The sequence below is a fragment of the Schistocerca serialis genome, chromosome 2 (genome assembly GCF_023864345.2).
Source record: "Schistocerca serialis cubense isolate TAMUIC-IGC-003099 chromosome 2, iqSchSeri2.2, whole genome shotgun sequence".
Classification (NCBI taxonomy): Eukaryota; Metazoa; Arthropoda; class Insecta; order Orthoptera; family Acrididae; genus Schistocerca; species Schistocerca serialis.
Window position 1 is genome coordinate 179349770 of NC_064639.1, and position 19018 is coordinate 179368787.

Below are 19018 nucleotides of genomic sequence, written 5' to 3' on the forward strand. Positions count from 1 at the left end.
AACTAATTTGTGCAATAATCGCCCCAATAATAATTTTGGTTTTCAAAGCAATATTTTTAAAAAAAGAACTATTTAATTGAACGAACGATTTCCTTCCATTTCCTTTAAAGAAAAGTTTCAATTAAATTTCAAAAAAAAATATTAACAAAAATATTACTTGCGATGCAGTTCCTCCAAGCCGTGGCCAACAATAAGAGCAGAAATTTGACATGCAGCTTTACTAAGGTAATTAATGAACAGGGCCTAAGATCGACATTTCGATCTGTTCGTGTTTTCATTGTCACTAAGATTTTGTTATCACTGAATTGACTTTCATTTTTTTTGTGAGGAACTTATACTTGGGTCAGATTGCTAATTTTTGTTTAATTGTCATTGTCATTGAATTTATTTGCTGGGAGGTTACGTTAGGTTGTATTCTTGTTAACTTTCAACTGTTGTGTTTCAAAATTTCTCTGGGGAGCTTACACTTAGCTCAATGAGCATTAGCATTTAAAATAATATCATTTAAATTTTTGTAGGGAGGATACGCTTGGCTCCCATTCATTTAATATTTCTGTCTTTTAAATTTCTGCGGGGAGGTTACAGCATGGGTAGTGATTTTGTTGCAGTGGTACTAGAAGCTGCAGCGTACCTGCTCTGAAAACTACACGAAGATGATACCTATTCTTTTAGACATTCCCGATGTCCGGAAAACATATACCATTGGTGATCTTGCAACTCTCGAAAAATCAAATTACAATGAAATCCAGGCCATTAGCTACGTACAGGTGTAGATAAATGTCAATGGGGACAGTTGAAAATGTGTGCCCAGACTGGGAAATGAACCCGTGACACCGGCTGGAGTGGCCGAGCGGTTATAGACGCTACAGTCTGGAACCGCGTGACCGCTAAGGTCGCAGGTTCTAATCCTGCCTCGGGCATGGATGTGTGTGGTGTCCTTAGGTTAGTTAGGTTTAAGTGGTTCTAAGTTCTAGGGGACTGATGTCCTCAGAAGTTAAGGCCCATAGTGCTCAGAGCCGTTTGAACCTTTTTTTTTTCTTGTTTTGCTTTGAATCATTTACAGATAGTGAATCTACACGATTTGTCCGTACTTTTGCGGAAGACATGTGTTCTTAGTCACATTTTATGAGAATTGCGGGAAACGTTTTGACTAGTGTAACTGTTGTTCAGGAGGATGTTTTGGAGTCCTTGCACTGGCAGCATTGCCGGCCATAAGCTTAACAGCTAACTGTGTTGAAGGCAAAGCTACCCTTACCAGCTCTGAATTTTGGAAATTCTGCTTTAAAGTTTTTTTCGGTCAATCACAAGGGCTGATTAAGTTTAAATAGAAAGAAGGTCACCTAATATTTTGGTTGGATCTAAGGCTTTGGAGAAAACGGGATTTATTTCTTTTTTCTTTGTTCTCGCTAGCTGTTCCCATGTTCCATTTTGTTTCGTTTGATTAATCTAATTACTAGCAAATTAAAAATATCAGTAAATAAATATACTTTGTGACGTTTGTGCTTTTAAATCAATTTGTTTCACAGAATTAAAGTTAGGGATGTAGAAACGGAAGAGACGAAGTGTGGTGCTTAGACGAGTTTTCGATAAATTCCAGGAAGCCACAGCATTCAGCAGCAGCTTTTCACAGCACCTTTTCTGAAGATGAGAGGACAATCGTGACACCTGCAGTGACTGCTTGGGATTCAATCCCTGGAGGGAGCCTGGAGAGATAAGTGTTGCCTCGCGCATACGAGCCCTTTAAATGCGTTGGTGGAGGCCTTTTTCTAGGCGACAAGGTCCCCCTCTTTTCAGCGCCTCTTCGGCGCGAAGAATTGGTTTGACACGCGACCACTATCAGCGGTCATGACCCTGCATCACTACAATATGCATATAAATGTACAAATTTTGTTAATTGCACACTGCAATCCGACATGAGCAACAAATTATACAGTAACCATTTTTTTCATCATCCATTCTACATATAAATTTTTCAGTTGTAAAGGGCCTACAGCACTCAATTGAAGTTACACTTAGCCAGGGAGTTCACAGTTTCAATTGAGCACCAAGATAATCTCTTTGTCTAATGAGACATAATGCTAATGAGTAATATTTCTAATGGAGTGTTCATGGATGCAGCAGTTTTAAATGTCGTGTAGTGAGAGAAATAAACTTTAATGATTAACTCACATTAAACTAAAATGGCAACAAAACGCAGAATCACTTAAATCTAAACGTTTTGTTAATCAAATGTTATTGTTTAACATAATCCAATTATCGAATTCTTGCTATGATAAGCAAAAGCTGTGCTAAAGGGCACAGTAGTTTGTAACATTACTTTCATCTACGCGCTTCACTCCGGAACCACACACCTGCTATGGTCGCAGGCTCGAATCCAGCCTCAGGCATGAATGCGTGTGATTTCCTTACGTTAGTTGCGTTTTGGTAGTTCTAAGTCTAGGGGACTGATGACCTCATATGTTAAGTGTGGTGTCACAGCCAGACACCACACTTCTCAGGTGGTAGCCTTTAAATCTGCCACGGTCCGTTAGTACGTGTCGGACCCGCGTGTCGCCACTATCAGTGATTGCAGACCGAGCGCCACCACACGGCAGGTCTAGTCTAGATAGACTCCCTAGCACTCAGCCCAGTTGTACAGCCGACTTAGCTAGCGATGGTTCACTGCTTACATACGCTCTCATTTGCAGAGACGATAGTTTAGCATAGCTTTCAGCTACGTCATTTGCTACGACCTAGCAAGGCGCCATATTCTTCAAGAATGTATTCTGAACAGATAATATTGTGAATCATGTACCGTCAAGAGCGACGTTCATTATAAATGGATTAAAGTTAAGTATCAAGCTAATTACGTCCGCTTACTGAATTCTAATTCCTTGTCATGATCCAGACCTCACATCAGTATAGTTCTTCCCTCTTCACACCAGTCTTCGTGAGCTAAAACGCATGCATTTTGCCCCCCCCCCCCCCCCTAGCAACATGGTGTTGGCTCTTCTGTCAACACAACATTGGCGACGAGTATAAAAACGGTGTTCTTATCTATACTGCCCTTATTTCATTGTGTCATGGCTTCGCCACAAACTCAAGATGTACTGCCCGAATTTTATCGCTTACAGAATGAGCAGACGCAAGCATTACTGGATGTCCTTGGACAGCTCGTCCAGGGTCAACGTGCAATGGAAAACGATGCGACAGCCGCCGCTCCACCGCTAATGCAGCCACAACAAGCAGTTGCACCGACCTTCAGACCTTTTGATGCTGCACTGGAAAGCTGGACAGACTGGTCACACCAATTTGGATTCCATCTCCCCGCCTACAGAATTCAAGGTAACGAGCGGCAGCCTTTTCTTTTATCGTTCGTCGGTTTTCAAACCTACTGTGTGATGGTCAAATTATTTCCCCGACGCGACGTAGCACCTCAGTCCTATGAAGAAATTTTGTCTGCATTAGATGCATATTTCAAACAATCAGTCAATGTAGTTGCGAAACGGTATACCTTCTTTTGTACAAAATGTATGGCAGGTCAGACTACTCGGGAGTGGGTTGCAACCTTGCAAGGCCTTACCAAGGATTGTGCTTTTGAGTGTCAATGTGGACTCCCATATTCAGACACTATGGTACGTGATGCAATTGCACAGAACGTTTCTGATGTTCGTATAAGGGAACAGATTTTGAAACTAGTCAATCCCTCCCTTCAACAAGTGATTGACATATTGGATCGGCAGGAGACACTTGACTTTGCTCAGGCAACATTTGAAACTTCACCCGCCATGTGTCAGGTTAACCGGCCTACGGGGCGAGCTGCACGGAGCAGTAAACAGCCCTCGCGCCCGGTCGCGCAGCTGATGCCAGGCTCTCAGCCACGTATGCCGCGCCGGCAAGCAAATGCAGTGCTAAATTCATGCCCGCGGTGCGCTGCTAAACATTCGCGTGAGAACTGCCCGTCACGCCAAGCTATTTGCTTTTACTGTAATAAAAAAGGACATGTTCAGAGAGTTTGCCAGTAAAAGCTCCAATCGGAAACTGAAAACCATTCCAGGCCGTTGGCTTCGCGCCGGAATCGGGATCGAACCAAGGATACTCAGGCTCACGAAACTTCACCCATGGAAATTCATATAGTCCATCCCACTCCGCCCAGTGCCACTCTCTCTAACAGGGACTGTGTTCGTCCCACAAATAGTGTGCTTCGACATCGCCGGAAATCCCATCAAGTAGCAAGTGATTATGTGCCAGTGTCAGTTCACGTTGCACGAGACAGTCACTCTTGTCCTCAGCAGGACACTGAACTTTTAGTAGACTTGGACATTAACGGCGAAGTGATACCATTCCAGCTCGATACCGGAGCTGCACTTTCACTGATCATTCAAGACACTTACAAAGTGCTGGGCACACTTCCATTGCGTGCCGCAAATGTTGAGTTAACTAGATATTCAGGTCAAGACATCCTTGTGTTAGGACAGTGCAGCCTTTTTGCAACATACAAAGGACAAACAAAACTTGTCATTTTACGTCCTTCGTTCTTCCTCTGCAGTGAACTTACTTGGTTTCGATTTATTTTAGTTGTTTAACATGTCTATAATAAATCAGGTCTTATCAGTGAACCAGACTGTGCCTTCAGACAGTGTTTCTCGTCTATGTGAAGAATTTGCAGACATTTTTGCAGCGGACCTCAGTTGCGCTAAGGACTATACAGCACATTTGGAACTGAAAGTAAACACGTAACCGAAATTTTTCAGACCGCGCAATGTTCCCCACGCATTGCGTGCTGAGGTCGCAAAAACATTATATGATTTGGAATCACAAGGTGTAATTGAACGTGTGCAGGTTTCTCTCTGGGCATCACCCTTAGTAATTTTGCCAAAACCTTTGGGAAAATTGAGACTTTGTGTGGACTTCAAGGCAACAGTGAATTCACAACTAGTGATTGCAACTTTTCCGTTATCGCGCCCGGAAGAGCTTTTTGACAAACTCTGCCCGGGTAAATATTTTTCGAAGTTGGACCTCACAGATGCGTACTTGCAGATACTGGTGGACAAAGAATCCCAGAGCGTTTTGGTGGTTAACACGCATCTTGGTTTGTATCAATTCAAACGACTGCCATTTGGGTGTGCATCCGCCCCTGCATTGTTTCAGCAATATCTACAAACAAGTTAACTCATTTAAACAAAATAACATCATTCTCCTTTTTCTTTTGTTTTGCTGTAGGGAAAGAAAACATTTCATTAGAATATTTACCACCACCAATTCTTACTACAAGATATCACTTTTTACTATGGATACTATATGATTGACTTGTAGTTTCTACTTCAATACTTCATCATGCAGACATCATACAATGTTTCTAGGATGTGTTGGAGAATTGTTGGCCAAATAGGACTAAGGAAAAAGGAAGGGAAGTTATCTTTCATTCCGTCCTTGCTGTCAACGTTGGACACCCCACATTGCCTGTGAACAAGAAAACATTCTATCCCAGACTAGTTATAGTTATCAATTCCCGACATCTCTGCTTTTCTTCCTGATACCTTTCCTTTGCTTATTTTCTTCATGCCCAATCATCCTTAGTTTTTTTTTTTTTTTTTTTAGTATTCGTGTTTACAGTTGTTACATATTTGTAATCAAGTTCTCCATCCTTGCGCATCCTTGAGAATGTTTGTCTTGTGATTATCTCGATAACCTAATCTTTCAACCTTGTCAGCGTTCACACGAGCACACGTGGAACATACCAGACAAATACAAATAAACCACCGGGCGCTGCAACCCACATCGCTACGTTAAAGCCTCGAATTCGGTGCGTCCAGACATTCCGTACTAGACAGATCACCGCACGTCTCTGTGGACGCAACAACACGCTCAATATACCCTCGAAAATGGTGAGTTTCTTCGCTCCTGCTTGAAACTGGCCACCTTCGTCTCTAAGGACGGTAACATAAATCAAACGAACATCCTCGAACTGGTGCGTCATTACACAGCGGTGAGACAGGCCACCTAATATCGTCTCTACAGACGCAAATCAAACCCACAACTACGGTGAGACGCAATGCACACCAACCACAATTAACACTCACCTCACTACCTCGATTCACCACATGACAAACAATACTCTAAGAGTTACAATCTTGGAAAACATGACACAGTGCCTGAAATTTAAATGGTTAACATGTTACGCTACAATTCCAGTAAATGTTATGTGAAATTATGACTCAATTCAGAATGTTTATTAAGAATTCCCCTCAGCAAAACATATAATATTATTCTATACCATATTATTTTAAGGAAATCTACACATAACGTCTTATTTCACTTACACTTAATTACTCTATATGTACATTAGTCCCAGTGTCTGGTAATCCAAACCTACCCCACAAACGGCTTGAGATGACTGACATGATGCACCCACCCCAAGTGATTTACCACTTTTGATTGCTTCCAGTTCATATGCATTCTGGTGTGCCTGTGATCTCCATTTCTGCTCGACTTGGGGCCTATCCTCTCTGTTGAAGTTTCGTGATGGGAAATGATTTCGTTACTGCCACCCACGGTTCTGAGGCTCTTGATTTCTCCATCAATTATTATTCCTCCAGTCCTGATTTTGACTGTTTCCGTTTCTGTTTTCTCCAAAGTTGAGTTCCCTATTTCCTGCACTGGCTGGCCAATTTTGGCTTTGATTATTATTTTCGTTTTCATTTCTTCTCTCTTTTTCTGCCTCCTTTGCTGTTCTTTTCTCCCGAACTTGCTGCTCTCTAAATGCAAATTCCAATTCCCGTACAATGCTTTTAAAAGTCTCCACGTCATTCCCACATCGTCCTGCGAATGTCTGTTGGTAAGACAACGGCAACTTCATGTAACAAACTCTGATGATCTCACCCGGACTACACGGGTCATCGAGGTACTGGTTCCTTTTTAACATATTATCGAAAAATTACACAACGCTTCTGAAGCCAGAATTTTCGAAGTCCCGTGTCATTAAGATTTCTTCCTTTATTCTGTCCTGCATTTCACGCGACCAGTATCGGTTCATGAAAGCATCTCTAAATTCTTTATATGATGAACAATCTCTTGCAATGCTCCGCATACTTTCTGCAGAGGCACCTTCGATGTGCGAACATACAAAATCTAACTTGTAGATCAGTGGCCATTGCGGTGGTAAAGTTAAGTCGAATTGACCACGAAAGTTTTTGGATGCAAGACACTGCTATCGTCTTTGAAGTGTTGAAATTTTCTTACAGAAAGAAAGTGCTTGTAGTGTAATGACCCTTTGTCGTATCTATTTTGCATCGTCGCCAGATAGTTGCTGTTGTTCATTGCTTCTTTGCGCGTATTTTCGAACTCTACATTTCTTAAATCCGTTAACACCGTTGCAGTACGTCGCAGCGGGCTACAATTGTTTGTCCTGGACGATCCGTTACTGTACTGCGAGTTGATAATCCTGTTCGTGTCCTGAGATGAACTAATCGTTTGATTTTCGTGATATCTTTGTCCGTTACTTCCTCCTCCTCTTTCTACATTGTGCGATCGCGTGTCGATTTCCATCGGATGTACGATTCGGTCCTCAGGAAGTCTTTCTGCACGCCTGACCCCTGCGTTTGTTTCTACTGTCGACGTCATTTGCACTCTTTGAACGGTTTCAGTGTCTACACTGCCCGATCTCGCTTTCGACATAACGTCAGCTGATAGTAGTTTCAATTCATTCTCGATCTTTTTCTTAAATTCAGAGAATTCTGCCGAAAACAATCCGTTTACCGATTCCGTATTTTTTTCTGGTTACAGTTTCCTCAATTTTATTCAGTCTCGTTTGTAATCTAGTTATGACTACCTTCCCCACGTTTGTCGTTCTTTCTGTTCCTTCTTTCGTCTCTCTAGCTATTCTTTTTGCGCCTTTCGCAATTACCTTTGCTTCTTTTGCCGTCCGCTTTGCTTCCGCTATTTCACGTTCTAGTTTTATTCGCATGGCTCTGACTTCGTCCTTAACTTCAGATGTTTCTCTCCGTATCGCCTGCACTTCTGTACGAACTGTCTTCACATCTTGTGATAGACGTTCTCTCGTCACCTGTGTTTCTGTACGGACTGTCTTCACTTCTTGTAATAGACGTTCTCTCGTCGCCTGTGTTTCTGTACGGACATCCTACGCCTAGATCTTGTTTCTTACTGGGTTGCCCTCCGTCATAACTCGCGGCTGTTCGCCTCCCGTCTTGTCTTACTCTTTCTGGACTTACACAAAATTCGTCACGATACATTTGCGTCGGACTGTTATGTTCTGAATTATATCTTTGAAACTCACTGAAATTTTCTGTCGGTGTTCTCCGCCCTCTAGGAGAAATTTCTCCGTACTCATGCACTACAATAACCGGCTCTACGTATTGTTCCCTTTTCTCCTGACTGGCTAATTGGCCACGAGCTGACTGATCGAACGTTGTTGCTTCACTAAATTCCACTGCACCGGCTCTCGCGCTGCCGAAACTGCTCTCTCGTCGTTGATTTCACGTAATTTGTGTAAACTATCTGTGCTACCCCGATTCTCTGTCATCATTTCATTTCTTTCCCGACTCATATCGTCTGCCAATTTATCTGCTCTTGCCCTTGCAATCATAAAATTACCCTTACAACAACCCCATTGATTTTGTACATAACATAGATGTACTACACACGACTAAATCTATTCTCTGACATACAATGAACTATCACACTAACCGTAATTTACACACAAAGTTTACTGTATAAGTACGTATCCTATAATCTGAACCTGCATTCAAAGTCACACGCAAACAAATACGCTCCTTTTAACTATATCACAATTATACACAACACTCCCCACAAAAGAAAATAAAACGTAACCAACACAATAAAATACAATGCACATATAAATACAAATCTCGCGAAACAAGCAAATGTTGGATCACAATTACTGAAAATATTCCACTGAGTCAATTCTTCTCGTTATTTGGTTTGCCTCTCTTTCTGTCTTTCTTAATTACCAGTTTTAATATCGATCCTGGCAAGGTAAAGCCATATGTAGGGGTTCCTATTGGGATAGCGGGCGATATTAAACATGAATAAAATATATTAATGTGACAGTGACGGCTGTCTACCACCGATTACTGAATCAAAAGCGATATTGTAAATATCGTGTATTTATTGTAAATTATATCACGATAGAAATTAGATCATATTGAACAAGTCATGAATGAAAACAAATTAAACAAATTGTACACTGGTCTTAGATATACTACACTGGTACAAATGGCTCTGAGCACTATGGGACTTAACTTCTGAGGTCACCAGTGCTCTAGAATTTAGAACTACTTAAACCTAACTAACCTAAGAACATCACTCACATCCATGCCCGAAACAGGATTCGAACTTGCGAGCGTAGCAGTCGCGCGGTTCCGGACTGAGCGCCTAGAACCGCTAGACCACCGCTGCCGGCGCTACACTGGTAAGATTGGCTCTCAGCTCTTAATGTTAAGTTGATGTGAAGTTAGATTTAATTATGCCCCTGGATAAGCAAATGGTAAATGCGATCTGACTGCGTTCCTATAATCTAAATGTTAAGTTGATGTGAAGTTAGATTCAATTATGCTCCTGGACAAGCAAATGGTAAATGCGGTCTGATTGCGTTTCTACAATCTCAATGTGTCTGAAATAATACGCACTTCGGACACCACCACCAAGAAACAAACCAACCAAAATGCAAAACACAAATAACCAACAACGAATCTTAAGAAAAACTGCACGGATGCTCAGTGGATGGCAAGAACACGATCCAACAACCATTTCTGATCTTTACTCCCGCTGCTGCAAGTTTTACAATACCATCTACCAGCGTGCTGGCTCCGTTGATACTGCTGGGGCGACTACTGCAGCTTCGTAGTCACTGAATTAAGATAAGTCTCTCAAATATCTTGAGCAGAATAAACTGCTCAGAAACTGCTAATACCACAAGCCCCATATTTCCTCTAAATGGTATACAACGCTTTCAAGACTGGCTCAACAACCTTTAAGGTGCAGCCCAGTGTGTCTTGTACTAACGTGCAATACCAGTGTGATAGCTCTGTGCAATGGTTGACTACTTTCAATGGTGATTACCAGCCTATAAGGCGGAATAAACTGCAATTATACTAGTAGTCAATGCAATACCTATCGTGGACGCTGATGTCCTATTGTAGCTGCAGACTCTAGATCATACACAGCACAGTATTCAGAATCTAAGTCCCTATCTGAGAGCTACCGAAATTTGCGACTGTCCGCTATCACGGCCCAAGACCCTCTCCACTGCCTCACTCTGCACGATGCTCTTGCGACAATCTTGCCGCCAAACTCTAATCAGCCAATCTCGACGCTGCAAAGGCCTTCCACATCTCTCTCGCGGGGTGATACAATTTCTCCACCTATCCAAAAATTTCTCTGTTCAAACAGCGGGCGTTGACCCTCAGCGTTTCCCGCAATTTCTTATGAACTGCCCAACCAGAGCTCATCCCATTTGCCGCTAAAACAGCGCGCGACTGGGCGGCGCCAGCGCGTACGTTAGACGCTCTCTGTCTGCTCGACATTTCCCCTCTCTCTCACCTGGCACCCGGCGGCGTTCCTTTTGATGCTTGCCGGTCAGCGGCCTCATCCCCTGGGACACCCGGCCCCTGCACAATGCTCTTCCGGCGCTCATCGGCCTTCGCCTCCCCGCCCCCACTGGCAAAACCACTTGCTTACACCTACATTATGCAACTAAATACTGTCATTACCAAAGCCCGTATTATTTCAGACATGTGTCTAATCATCACGTATCTCTCTTACTAATCAACCTAATAAGACTAATTAACCATTATATGGGTTTATTTACTCCAAATATGCAGAATAATCTGAGAAATGAATGTGACAAATGAAAGCCACCTTTCAGTGGCCCTTGTCAAAGTCACAGATCGGGGACCCGATGGTTCGCCGATTTTTTGCTCACATGAAGATACTTTTTGTTCGACGTGGTATTTTGCTGTTGCGTTCTGATAATGATCAGTCCAGGGTCGTGGTACCACGTTCGTTACAGTCCTCTGTATTAAAGCTTCTCCACCAAGGAAATTGGGTCTAGTGCGAACGAAACAACTTGCTCCCCAGCACTGTACTTTGTTCGGAATCGATGCCGCGATTACGAATATGTCCTCTTCAACAGCACCAACAATCAGCACCACCGCGGAAATTCTTTGCATGGCCACTGTCCCGTTGCAACGCTTACACATCGATTTTGCTGGTCCATTCTGGAATGCTCGATGGTTGGTTGCGTTAGATTCATCAGTGATTTTCCTTTCGACATCTCGTGGAAATCGGGTTTTGTGCCGGATATCAGCGTCTTCCAAACACGATATTTCGACGTCGTTACTTGACGTCTTCATCACGTGTTCTCTGAGACTGGCTGCTTGCTGGACCGGGTCGCATATTTATGCCTGCCCGGTGCCTGGTGTTTTGTTTGTCATTCCCTAGTCGGTCCTCGCCCGCGAGTGGCGCTATCCTCCGGTCTAGGTGTTCCCTATTCCGTCTGCGCCCACTCCGGCCGCCTCCAACTGCGGTCGTGGCCTCCTGGTGTTGCCTTCTCCGTCCGCGCTCGTGAGTGGCGCTCCCCTGCCGCTCTGGACGTTCCCTGTTCCGTTCGCGCCCGCTCTGGCCGCCTCCAACTGCAGTCGTGGTCTCCTGGTGTTCCCTTCTTGGTTCGTGCCCGCAGTGTGCGGATGTCTGAGGCTCGTTGTTGGTGTTGGAAACATATTTTCTCCGGTATTGCTTCAGCAGTTCAAATGCTGGGTTCCATGTAGTGCTTAGCTCGTATCCTGCTTCCCGGTTAATCAGGTTTTGTGCAATCTTTATCTCTATTGATTCAATCCAGAGCGGCAGGAGTGCGCCACTCGCGGGCGCGAACCGAGAAGGGAACACCAGGAGGCCACCACCGCAGTTGGAGGTGGCCAGAGTGGGCGCGGACGGGATAGGCAACGTCCAGAGTGGCAGGGGAGCACTACTCACGGGCGCGGACGACGAGTCGCTGAGATGTGCAGCCGTGAGAAGGACGTACCTGCGCCTGTTAGCGATGCGAAGGGTGTGGCAGATCGCCGTCCGGCCGCGCTTGCGCCGTCGGCGGCCCCATCTGGCCCCCCCACCTATGACGACCACTGCTATGGCTATGGATTTGACGGACACGGCTCCGGAAACGTTGAAGACTGCGCTGTCTGCTCCGCTGCCTGGCTCTGAAGATGAGAGCTCTACCGCCCCTCAGCCACGCGGACGCAGCGGGGAACAGAAGAGGAGGGCAACAGCTGCGACGTCCGCTGTTCGCAGCTCGCCGATTGAGAAGAGAGCCAAGCAAGATTTCGCCCCTGATGCCGACGGCTTTGTCCCGGCACGGCTAACTGCAAGACGCAAGCTGTCATCGACGACGCCTCCAACTGCCGTCGCCAACTCATTCGACGCGCTCGATGACGCGCCGGACCCGCCGCCGCGCGATCCTGCGCCGAAGAAAGGCTTCCATCTTCCGCCGGTGGTCCTCCAGTTTCGGCCGCCCTATGGGGAACTGCAGAAGTTGTTGCGCAGCTGGACAACGGCCGTGAAGCCTGCAGGGCGTGACCTGTACAGGGTCACACTCCGCACTGCTGACGATTATCGCTGGGTCACTCAGGAGGCGTCTGAGCGTGGTATCCCATTCTATACCGACGCTTCCGCACCTGACAAGGTCTTGAAGATTGTATTCCGCGACCTGCCGTTCAACATGGAAGCCGATCACCTGCATCGTGAACTCGCTGACCTGGGCTTCTACATCCGGGCAGTCGTGAAGATGAAGTCGCCAAAATCACGCGATGATATGCCACTCTTCCTGCTCGCCTGCTCTGACACCGTGGAGAACCGCAAACTATACCAATTGACGCGGGTCGCCGACGTTCCGGTTCAGACCGAAGATCTTCGCTCCCGGAGAGGCCCTGTGCAGTGCTTTCGCTGCCAGGGGATCAATCACGTCGCGCGCCACTGCTCTATGCCGGACAGGTGTGTTAAATGCGCCGGCGCCCATGCAGGAAGTGCGTGCCCCCGTCCGCCCACCGAGAAGCCTACATGTCCACTCTGTGGCGGTGCTCACGTGGCCAGTTATCGTGGGTGTGAGGTGTGGAAGCGTGCCATCGCTCGCCAACGTGGCCAAACACCAGCGCCACGTCAGAAGAAGCCAGCAACGAGACGGCCAGGCGTCTCTTTCGCGGCGGCAACGTCAGGAACGCCCTCCGCCGTCCCGGCTGCGTCGGCTGCTCCTGCTCCTGCCGCATCCGAGGCTGTGCCGACACCTGAGGCTCCTGCGCCTTCACCACAGCTGCTAGTGGCGGAACCGGTTACTGCCTCTCCCAGAACGTCGGCCGGACCGCGCCCCGCCAACCGCCGGCGCGGGGGTCACCGCCCTGTGGGTACCCAGCGCTTGGCACCGTCAGTCGAGCAGCCCCAGGTGGACTCTCACAGCGAAGCAGCCACGCCTCCCCCTTCCAGCGCCGGGGCCGCGCCGGCTGCCTCCACCGCTGACCTGGCCAACCTCGTCGCGCAGCTCACAGCCCTGGTGACCAGTGCTACGAAGTTGATTGAAGTCCTGTCGCAGCAACTCACCGCTGCAATGCCGATGGCCTCTCCAGCCCCGACCGCTGTCAACACTCACCAGCTGCACCATGGGCAGCATTAGAGGGCTCACGGTCGTCGCGTGGAATGCCAAAGGCGTCCGCACTCAAGCTGGCGAACTTTGCCAATTTCTCCGAGATGAAGCCGTCGACGACTGCCTTATCAATGAAACACACCTGAAGCCTGGGGCCGACGTCAGGGCGGCAAACTACTCCAGCTATCGCACCGATCGATTGACGGCGGGTGGTGGGACAGCTGTTTACGTCCGCAATGGCATTCGTCACCGTGTGATACAACTTCCACCACTGGCAACGCTGGAGGCCACTGGTGTCGTCGTTCACACCTCGGCGGGCGCCATCACGTTCGCCGCGGCCTATCGGCCGCCGTCTCGTACCCTGGACCCTGCTGACATCGATGCTCTGCTCTCCTTGAGGGGGGCAGGTGTTCGTCGTCGGGGACTTCAATACTAAACATGTCTCCAGGATCACCAATGCCGCTGGCCGCTGCCTGCTCCGGGTAGCGGAACGTCACCATGCGCTTGTGGTGGGGCTGTACGACCCGACAATCTTCCCTGCCCGTGGCCTCCCAGATATAATCGACATCGCGGTCGTGAAGGGCATCCCTCATCAGATCACCGCCACGACGAGGATGGCACTGTCTTCGGATCATGTCCCTGTAGTTTTTGATATCGACCTAGACGCCCTCCAGCAGCCCAGGCGAGGTATCTCACTTGCTGGCATCGACTGGGACAGGTTTCAAGCAGCCATGACGCACTCACTCGCCGCCGCGCCGCCCCCTGCGGAAGCTGGAGCGGACGAAACACTTTTGCACTTCGCGGCAACCACGATCGACGCTGCCACTATAGCGACGCCGCCCCGACCTCGCCCTCCGCCTGACTACTCCCGACAGCTGCCGCCGGACATCCTTGCGGCCATCACTGAGAAGAACCGGGTCTACCGGGAGTGGCAGAGGACGAGAAATGCCAACACCAAGCTCCTCCTCAACAGGATGCGTCGGGACATCCGGGCCGCCATTGACAACCATCGCAATCGCGACTGGAATAACAAGGTCGCCACCCTTTGTCTTGAAGACGGCACAGCCTGGCAGACGACGAAGCGTTTCCTACGCCGCACGCAACGTATCGCTCCGCTGCTAGTTCATGGTCAGGTTGTCTGCGAACCAGCTGCGAAGGCTGATGCCCTCGCAGACGTCTTCGAGGCTGCGTTTACGCCTATCGAAGACCCGACTGACGCTGTCCACGACGACCTGGTTGCTGACCGGCTCCCACGCTACTTGGAGACACGCGACGACGATGACGTCATTGAAGAGACAACGGCGGAGGAGGTGTCGTCCATCCTGCGTGCCCTAAACCCCAGGAAAGCTGCGGGCCCAGACGAAGTTTCCTACGCCCTGCTCCAGAAGTTGCCGCCCGTGGCTGTCACTCATCTTGCCGACGTTTTTAATGTCATCCTCCGGTCCTGCAGTTTTCCTCAGTCCTGGAAGCTTGCAGAAATCGTGGCGATTCCGAAGATGGGGAAGGATCTGCGGCAGCCCGTGAACTACAGACCTATTAGTTTACTGCCGGCCGTCTCCAAGGTCTTTGAAAGGGTGTACATCAGGCGGCTGCAGCGCCACGTCGACGAGGAAGGCCTCCTGCCCGAAGAGCAGTTCGGATTTCGCAGGGGCCACTCGACCGTTCATCAACTCCTTCGGCTAGTGGAAGATGCGTTCGTCGCCCTCGAGCAGCGCGAGTTCTTCGGCGCGGTGTTCCTGGATGTGTCGCGTGCTTTCGACAGTGTGTGGCACCGCGGCCTCTTGTTCAAACTTTTTGAACTTGAGGTCCCGACGTCGCACGTACGTCTCATCCCTTCCTATCTTGTCGATAGGACCTTCGATGTGCGGGCCGCGCAGGGCTTGTCCTCCGTCCGCCGCATCAACGCCGGTGTGCCACAGGGCTCGGTCTTGGGGCCACTCCTGTACTCGCTGTACACGTCTGATGCGCCGAAGATCGACCGTGTGCGGCTCGCCCTGTACGCGGATGACACGGCTCTCTATACCAGGAGCCTCAATGCCGCCATCATGCGCCGCCGTCTGCAGCTCGCCGTTGACACCTTGGCAGCCTGGGCAGTCAAGTGGCGTCTCCAATTCAATGGTGCCAAGACCCAGTTCCTGATCGTCACAAGGCGACTCTTTCCTGCAGGTCTGCAACCGCTCACCGTCGGTGGAAGCCCTGTCCCGTGGCGCCCAACGGCTCATTACCTCGGCGTCACCATCGACCGCCGACTCACGTGGGTTCCGCGCATCCGCGAAGTGTAGGCCAAAGTGCGGAAAAGGCTCCGCACCCTGTACCCGGTGCCGAACCCCGGCTCCCTCCTACCACCGCGGCTGGGCATCACCCTGTACAAGGCGCTGCTCCGTCCTGTACTCCAATACGCCACCGTCGTCTGGGGGAACGCCGCCGACACGAACCTGAAGAAGCTGGAGACACTGCAGAATCGCATCCTTCGGCTGGCCTTACACCTGCCTTACGATTTTCCCACCGCTCATCTTCACGACGTCGCGGAAGTACCTCTGCTCCGGACCTCTTCCAGACGACCGCCCGCACCTTTTACGTGCTGGCCGGTCGCACAACGCCCAAATCCGGACGCTGGGCCGCAAACTGCCGCGCAGTGTCGCCACCCGCTGGCCACACCTGCTCGCTGCATAGCTAGCTCTGCAGAACTGTGCTGAGGAGACACCCAAGAAGACAATTCACATATGACGACGCAACATCATCATGCATGGGAGGCAAAGCAATAACTGCTGCGAACTCCATCACACATCGGAGGAAAAAGTTATCTCCGTGCAGATCCACGCGAGGCGAAACGGGCGCGGACGGAGAAGGCAACACCAGGAGGCCACGACCGGAGTTGGAGGTGGCCGGAGTCGGCGCGGACGGAATAGGGAGCACATAGAGCGGCAGGATAGCGCGACTCGCGGGCGTGGACCGACTAGGGAATGGCAAACTTAACACCAGGCACTGGGCCGGCATAAATATGCGACCCAGTCCAGCAAGCAGCCAGGCTCACACCTGATGAGGACGTCCAGGAATGACGTCGAAATATCGTGTTTGGAAGACGCTGATATCCGGTAGAAAACCCGATTTCCACGAGATGTCATCAAATCGCCAGGAAAGTTGAAACACGTATGTAACGCAGCAGCGATGGCGAGGCATTGTAGCATCTGTGACCAGAGAGTATGCGCTTGACCGCGCGAGTGTTGCGAGCGGTTCTCAGTCAGTAGTAGTCTTTGCGAGTTAGTTGTCGCTATGCAGAGTAGCAGTCAGTCAGTCGTTGCGAGTCTGTAGCTCTGTCTAGTTGAGAGCAGTACTCAGTCTGTAGTCGTCATGCAGAGCGGTCGGTCAGTAGTAGCAGCCCAGTGCGGTTGTGTGATGTAGGCGGTCGGCAACAATGGTCAAGATGAGGAATAAGGTATACTGTTAATTAATATAATCATTAGATAATGAAAAATTTTATTTATTGTAATTATTCTCCAACAAGTCTCCCAATAATAATTTTTATTTCAAAAGCATTTTCTCAAAAATTTAATTTTTTATTGAACTCAAGATTTCGTTGCACTTCCCATTTCATTCCACTTCTTTTGAAGAAAAATTCCACTAAAATCGCAAAAAAAGAGAATATTATTATTTGCAATGCAGTTCCTCCAAGCGGTGCGCAACAACAAGAGCAGATATGTGACATCCATTTATTCTGAGGTAAGACTTTAATTCTGATTGTTTTACACAGGGCCAAAGACCGATATTTCGGTTTAATTGAATTTTCTTGTCACTGAATGGACTTTAATTTTTTGAAGGATTTATAATTGAGTCAGATTGCGAATTTCACATTTGTTGCTATTGTCAGTACATTTGATTGTGGGCAGGTTACGCATAGGGCCATGTCCATCAGCATTTCTAATTAGTATCGTTATTTTCTTTTAAAAATTGCGGGGGGGAGGTTACACTTGGCTCCCATTTCTATTAAGTATTGTCAATTTTCTTTCTTTTAAAATTGCGGGGGGGAGGTTACACTTGGCGACACCCAGTCCAGGATCGTATTTCGTTGAGAGTCTTTTGAGCGACAGTCAGATATCTGCTCTTATTTGCTTAGATAATTAGGATTTGGCGCAACGCTTTTAATAATATTGTGACTTTCTTTCTACAGGTCAACGGCAATTTGCTGCTTTGTTGTATTTGTGTGTTGCTTTTGCATTGTGCTTATTTGCTTTGTGAAAAATTTTGACTATTGTAAAAATGCCGCGAAAGACTGTGAATAGTGTATCGCGAAGTATTGTGAATGAAATTACCGACTTAAACAACGTGACCGATAGTAATTGTGATACGCAACGTAATGATGACAATCCTGCGTTCACTAACAATCAGTGCATTCCAACCACTAATGATGACTTTCACCTTAATGATGAACAAACGAACTCAATTGTCTCGTCTGTTAACTTGACGACAATTGATGACGCAGAATGCTCTATGGTAATGAGCGCTGTAGAGCTTAACACACCCGATTTGGAAAATTCAAGTAATGTACAGTCAAATCTGTGTAATGAAAATGAACAGATCACACGAAGTAGGACAGATGTATTTAATTCCGAAACAATGACTGATAGTATACATTTGACTGACAAACCTTTTTGTAAATTTCAGAATGACCAAATGGTTACAGAAAGTGAAACAATTCCAGATCCACTATTGAACAGTACAGATAATAGAAATGGTAATTTTGGCTCGGATCCAATTATGGCAATACTGATACAACTTAGGGAAGAGAGTAAACAACAGAATGAAAATTTCAAACAACTTAGGGAACAGTACAAACAGCGGAGGGAAATGATGAATAATTTTTTCAAACAACTTAATGGAGGTTTTGACAACCATTGCAGGCAGGTAGATGAGGGTGTCGACAGCCATTACAAACAACTTAGCGAAACAATTGATAAAAGTGTCGATCTCACAAACGAAAAACAAGACGACCGTAAAGAACAGAACAAACAAGTTAGCGAACAGATTACAGCTGTTACCATACAATGTCAGGACACTAAAGTACAATTACGTGTGAATACTAAGACTTGTGCTAATAACAGTAATGAAAAAGTTGGCACTGTTGCACAAGAATTAAATAGTACACATGTAAGCACAACAGAATTACATAAAGACGAAGTTAATGCAGTCACTGAACAATGTTCAGCAAACGCAACACAGATACACGAAATTAATGCAGTCACCGAACAATGCCCTAAAAACGAAGTACAGATTCGCGACGAAGTTAATTTAGAGTCAGTGGAAGTTTCATACACTCCGAATACGGAAGTTGACGAGAAAAGTGAACGACACAATAACCAGATTGACGAAAGTATT